Raw genomic sequence first — 6,629 nt, forward strand, 5'->3', positions numbered from 1 at the left:
ATCCACCGAGGCTCACATATTTTGTACAATAACTTCTCCTTCTTTATAGCCATTGATGTTAAAATTGGATTCTCTAATACCTCTTTCATGGCTTTTAATTGCAGCGAACTCCCAGTTTGCAAAAAATCTCCAAAAGTTTCCAGCTATAAGTACCGTAAATGGTGGGAAATCAAACTTCCAGATTAAAGCCAAAATCATAAGCTCAATACAATACATTTTGTAATTGACACAACATATATAGTATTATTTTTTTATTCTCTGAAAGCTTGCACGACTTGTCAACGCTGCACTAATGATAACACTAAGACCCAGCTTTGTAAAAACTATGTTGGAAGCACTTTCTTGCTGTATCAGTTGCATCTACAACAGAAATCCCTTTATTTTCCCTTTTCAATGGAGGTGCATCATTAACACCATCACCAGTCATTCCACGTATATGGTTTCTTTTGTTATTGTTGTATCTTTTCCGTATAAGATCTACTTTCACCATGATTGGCATTTAAATTTTTTTGAGTATCCTTTCTGAATCAGATGCATGACACCTTCTACATCCCAAACCATATCATAATCATAATTTGCATCCTCATCCTTTTCTTTTATGCCACCTTTTGATGGGGTTTCAATTGTTGTTTTTGCAAGTTCTATCAATTTTAGATAACAAAATGAATGATGGGTACAAGTTACCCTGCTGCCAACTGAAGGTCCCAACTGTATGCTCTAGAACAGGCCTGCTTGGTGTTAGATGAGATACTATACATTGATCGTGATCATGACTTGAAAGGACAAGGATAGGCTTGATAAGATCCAGAAGGCAAGCTGATGTATCCTCGCTCAAATAGTTCTGATACATTATTCCTTGAATACCAGATCTTCCATTTGAAATTCTCTAGTTTATAAATAGTGAGGAACGGTATGCACCACACTGTGTGTCATTTCATCTGTAAAGTGGAATGTGAGTCAAGAGAATTCTTGGGAGCAGATTTGCATCTGTTGATATGTTTTGAATGAAGTTCCATGAACTAGAGGTATAATTTTCATTCATAGATCCATCAAGAGTCTGAGCATTAACGACAATGAATTCCACGCTCCCAATCTTCAAGCTGTAATTAGTATCTCCATACACTTTCTCAAATTGTTCAGTAACCTCTAGTTTGTGGGAATGAAACCTTGCATAACCAATATCATGGTTCCCTAAGAGATAGTGAACTGAAATGCCAGACAATCTTGATTTTGAGCCTCTTTGAGTCTGATCAAACACATGTTCAAAATGTTTTGCTGATTCTTTCAGTTGCTTATTCCTAGTTGTTATGTTTTCTTGATACTTTGTTACATGGCTTTTGCATAGAAACCTCTTAACCTTCAGCATTGCTTGAGGTATTTCTTGTTAGTTATCTTTCATGCTTTTTTGTAGTAAGTTATATATATTTCAATGGTATCAATCGTTATTTCTTTATTGTAATCTTTTGTATCCTATAGCATATTATTTATGAGGTTCGAGCATGGGCTCATGACACCATAAATAACTTTTATTTATGTTTCTTTGGAAGGCTTACTACAAAATATCTTTTAGCATTGCATTAAATATAGCTTACTTTCTTTTGTAACGAAATGCATTAACCATATAGAATATGTGTAGAAGTATAGATATTTAGTCATTGCTTGGATCCTTTGGGATCTAATATCATTTCCCTTCATTTTTTGTAGCTGCTAAAGAATGCAAAGCTTGGAGCTGGATGACGAACACCAAGGATTCTATAACCAGTCAAAGCAAAAGGAAATGACTGGATATCTCTATCCTCGCTTCTTTCTTTCATACATATCCTATATGTTTGTTTATTTCTTTATGAAAGAAAGTTAGTATAGTAAGCTATACTCACGGCTTGTGTGAGATCTTTTCCTTTCATCATATCAATTCATTTCATTTTTTAAAACATCAGTTGTATATTTGAAAATGAATAATACAAGGACATTTCTATTTTTTTGTGAAATGAATGGCATTTATGTACTTTTCTTGTATGAATACTTAAATTTTACACATGTGCAAAATTTTAGTAACAATAGCCTTGTAAAACTATCACTCAATCAAGCTTAGTGTTTTACTTAATTACTCATCTTCTCTTCTAATTATCAAGTGAACTATCTTCCTTACTTCATATAATGATTTAACAACTCACCATCTTTTCAAATACTAACTCATAAAATTACCATTATAGTTCCATCATACTTTCTCCTCATCACTCAATAACTTCACTAGTTTATCTAGTTATATCTCTTTGCAGATCATCTTCATTGATCAATATATATGACTCTCAACACAGGTAGTAAATGTCTTTCTAGTACGTTTGACATCAATGACAACATGAAAATTATTCCAATTGTAGTTTCCAACAATTTTCATGGGTTGGCTAGTTCTTTCAAAAAGTTTATTATAGGTTTTAGTAGTATTTGTGGACCCTTGATTGAAACAATGATAGGCAATAGGAAATAATTTAAGTGGATCGTAGGAGTTGATAAGAGCTTTAATTTGTTGAAACATGATGTTATAGAGAATCATGTTTTAACACTTCCCTATTTTAATAAGGTGTTTCAAGTAGATTGTGATGCTAGGAGTATTGTAATAGGAGTTGTTATGAGCCAAGAAGGTAGACCTATTGCTTATTTTAGCGGGAAATTAAATGTTTCCAAAAGAAAGTATTTTCTTTATGATTAGGAATTTTATGCTATGGTTCAGACATTGAAGAAGTTGGGACACTATCTTCTTTCTAAGGAGTTTGTTTTGTATACTAATCATCAAGCTTTGCAATATTTGAATAGTCAAAGAAAATTGAATAAAAAACATTTGAAGGTGGTTGAGTTTTTGTAGAGTTGTACATTTTTTTTGAAATATAGGAGTGTGAAGTCTAACAGAGTTGTAAATGCTCTTAGTAGAAGACAACTTTTGCTGACATAATGCAGATTGAGGTGGTTGGGTTCAAGGAACTCAAGAATTTGATCTCGAAGATCCTGATTTTGGTGAAGCTTAGAAAGCTTGTATAGAACTTGTTACACTTGACAGGACAAAGTGGTTGGAGTTCATAATCCAATATGGTATGTTGTTCAAGGGAAGTCAATTGTGCATTACCAAAAGTTCTATGAGAGAGAATGTCATCAAGGAGAATCATAATGGAGGATTGGTTGGACACTTTGGTAGTGATAAAACCATTATCTTGGTTGCTGAGAATCATTATTAGCCACAATTACAACAAGATGTCAAGAAGTTTGTATGGAGTTGCAGAGTATGTCAAATGGAGAAAGGAGTGAAGAAAAAAAGGGGTTATATTATCCATTACCTTTACCTAAGAAGCCATGGGAAGGCACCGACATGGATTTCATTCTTGGTTTACCAAAGACACAATGAGGGTGCGGTTCAATGTTTGTAGTGGCTGACAAATTTTCAAAAATGGCACATTTCATTCCCTGTAAGAAGACTGGTGATGTTGTTCATGTGTCAGAGTTATTTTTCAGAGTTGTGAGACTACATGGTCTGCCAAAGAGCATAGTTTATGATCGAAATACCAAGTTTATTAGCTATTTTTGGTATACATTATGAAAAAATTGAAGACATATTTGAAGTTTAGTTCATTACATCATCCATAAACTGATAGACAAAAAAAGGTGGTGAATTAGAGTTTGGGGAATTTACTAAGAATCTTGGTTGGGGATAAACCAAAGGGATGGGCTTTGATTTTACCACAGCTAGAATTTGCATACAATAATTGTGTCAACTAGAGTACCGATAAATGACCATTCCAAATTGTATATGGGAGCAGTCCCAAAAAGGCTTCTGAATTGAGGTAGTTGGATAAAGAAGAAATAAGTAGTGGTGACGCCAAAGATTTTTCTAAACATGTGAAGAACATTCATGAGGAGGCGAGGAAGCATATTACACATATGAATACATAGTATGAGGCTAATGCAGATGTGAAAAGGAGGTATAAGGCATTTTAGATTGGAGATGAAGTCGTGGTTCATTTGAGGAAGCAGAGATTTCTGATGGGCACATATAATAATCTGAAAATGAAGAAGTTTGGACCATACAAGATAGTGAAAAGGCATGATTCTAGAAATTCCTATGAAGTAGAGTTGCCTACTGAACTGAATATTTCACCAGTATTTACATTTCAAACTTGACTAAATATTATGAAGGAGGAGATGGAGATGAGGTTGTAGACTTATAGTGGAGTATTTTGACATCTACTTCAGCTATAAAGAATATTAAGGAGATATTGGATAGTCATGTGGGAAGCATCGTAAGGAACAAAATATATGAAGAGTATCTGGTCAAATGGAAAGGGAGGCTAGTGGAGGATTCATCATGGTTAGCACAGGAGGAGGTTGACCATCTTGGTTTCCTCTACCTACCTGAGATGTGATAGGGTCACTTCTCAAATTACCCAATGTGTCTGATGCACGAGCATCCTAGGTGTAAGTGAAATCTTGCATCACCCATCAATATTTCTATTTCTAGTTTTCCAGTTTTGTGTTTTCAATAAGGGTTATTCCTATGTAGAGTTGCTATTTGAGGGAGCTTGATAATTTTAGTAAGTTGATATTATGTGCCCAAATTGTCCTAATCTCATATATGGAGGTATATCTTGCATATATTAGCTTGCAAGATGAATTTCATTATCGTATCATATGTAATAGTGCAGTTATTACATATTTTTGGTATGAATTTTGGCTATCCAAACTTCAGGTCCAACAATGAAGGCCTAAATGGCTCCAAAACAAGGTGAAACCTTACTTTACAAATGCTTGTGTAATCAATAGTTGTATATCACTAGCAGAGGATTCTAGAATGAGATTATAATAGCCCATCGAATCAACTATTTGTTAGTTATGGTCTCTAGAAGTGGACTCATCTAAAATGTGATTTGTAAATTGTCTTGAGTCGATCCTATGTAATAAAGTCTAATGAAATAATATAATATGAGTTTGGTTGGTCTCGTGGGTTAGGAATTAATGTCTAGAACCTTCCCAAGTGCTAAAAAGTGCCTATACAAGGAAGGCCAATAGGTTGTCTAGGGAAGTTCTGGGTGATAGTCATAGCTCTATCTTGCAAACTATTGTAAGGAAGTCACCCATGTGGGTTTGCATATTATAATTCTGCATTTGCAACGATAATAAGAAGCTCATATTTTTCTCTCTCAATTTGTGTGTTTCTCCATTTCTTTTGGATGTTGTGGTATTAAGGGGAGTATCCTTCATCGGAAACCATGAGCCTTCTACTGTAGGATTCATAATTTGAGATTCAAAAGGTGATGGCTTTCATACATGTATAAAGTTGGATGTGATAAGTCTTTATTATTGTTTACATCAACAATCATGTTTAAAGATTGAGGTGTGTGACTTAAACATGGAAAAAAGGAATTGAAAATAGTAGAGAAAAGCTAGTGAAGGACGTGGTTAGGTGTTGAGAAAAGATGCAATCAACATTTACACTTCTATGCCTTAAATAATCAAACCCATTCTATAGACACAACAAGAAGGCAAAAATAGACAAAATATTTAATTTTGCACATCATAGACTCACCACGGTCATTGACATGTTTTTGGGAGAGATGTTTTACAATGTAGAAAATCATCATCCAACAAACATAAATATTTATTCAATGTTCATGGCGTGGACTTTGAAACTTGGAGAAGGTAAAGACACTGTGAGATTTATGATGGTGAAATTGGTTCCTCTAGAGGCTCTTCAAGGTGTGAATGAAATTTTGGAAGCTTCAATCCCAGGAATGGGGATAAATTTGGGAAATAAACAAAGCAGATTAAAGAAGATACTTGGGATAAAGTACACACCAATTGTATGGCTCTTTGAAGACAAATTTGAGAACAATATATATAGGGAGTCTAGGAAGGGATGACATGCTCTAAAATTACTAGTAATGAGACAAATCATTGATGAGGACATTGAAAAAATGAAATCTAGGGAAGGATAGACAATAGATGAAGAGGTAAGGTTGTAGGATTTGTCGTGTGCACACGTGGAGGCTAACAAAGAAGATGAACATTTCTTAGAGGCTTGAAACAATTCATAGTTGAGAAAAAATTCAGGGCTCTATTCCACAAACCTTTCATTGAATTCTACGTGTTACTACCACTTCCTTTAATTTGGATTTCTTTCTCACAATGTTGGGTTTAGTAAACTCACATTTTTTGGTCTTTGTATAAACGATGCAAAATTTTGGTGGGTTTTAAAATGAAAGTTGTGTAACTGTCTATTTTTTTAAAGACACAACTTTCTCGCATGGCATGTCATCTTAAGTGCCTTTTTTCATTGTAATGAAACATGGTTCTTTGGTTTGTTTTAGGGAGCTAGTAAGGACACAATTGTGATCCTTGTTTTATTGTAAATGAGCATTTTTGAATTTTAAAATTTTTATATAGTGATTGAGGAAGGTAGCTTGGGTTAAGGGTGTTTTTGGTTGAAGAACAATCGATGATAGATCAAGTTGATGAAGTTATGGTCTTTCAAAAAATTATAATGTTACTTTATCTTTTATTAAAATAAAAATATTACCGAGAGAAAAACTTATGAGAAGTTAGCAATGATAATAGGTGAATAAATTTAGAGCACAACCAAATAC

General features: G+C 34.0%; 1 pseudogene; it reads right to left on the minus strand.

Annotated features, from left to right (window-relative positions):
• Positions 1-449: 449 nt before the first annotated feature.
• On the minus strand, positions 450-1,366 carry LOC149532055 (uncharacterized protein C630.12-like; annotated as a pseudogene).
• Positions 1,367-6,629: the final 5,263 nt, after the last annotated feature.

Source organism: Cupressus sempervirens, chromosome 11 (genome assembly GCF_028749045.1).
Source record: "Cupressus sempervirens isolate cs-2001-9-10 chromosome 11, ASM2874904v1, whole genome shotgun sequence".
NCBI classification, from domain to species: Eukaryota; Viridiplantae; Streptophyta; class Pinopsida; order Cupressales; family Cupressaceae; genus Cupressus; species Cupressus sempervirens.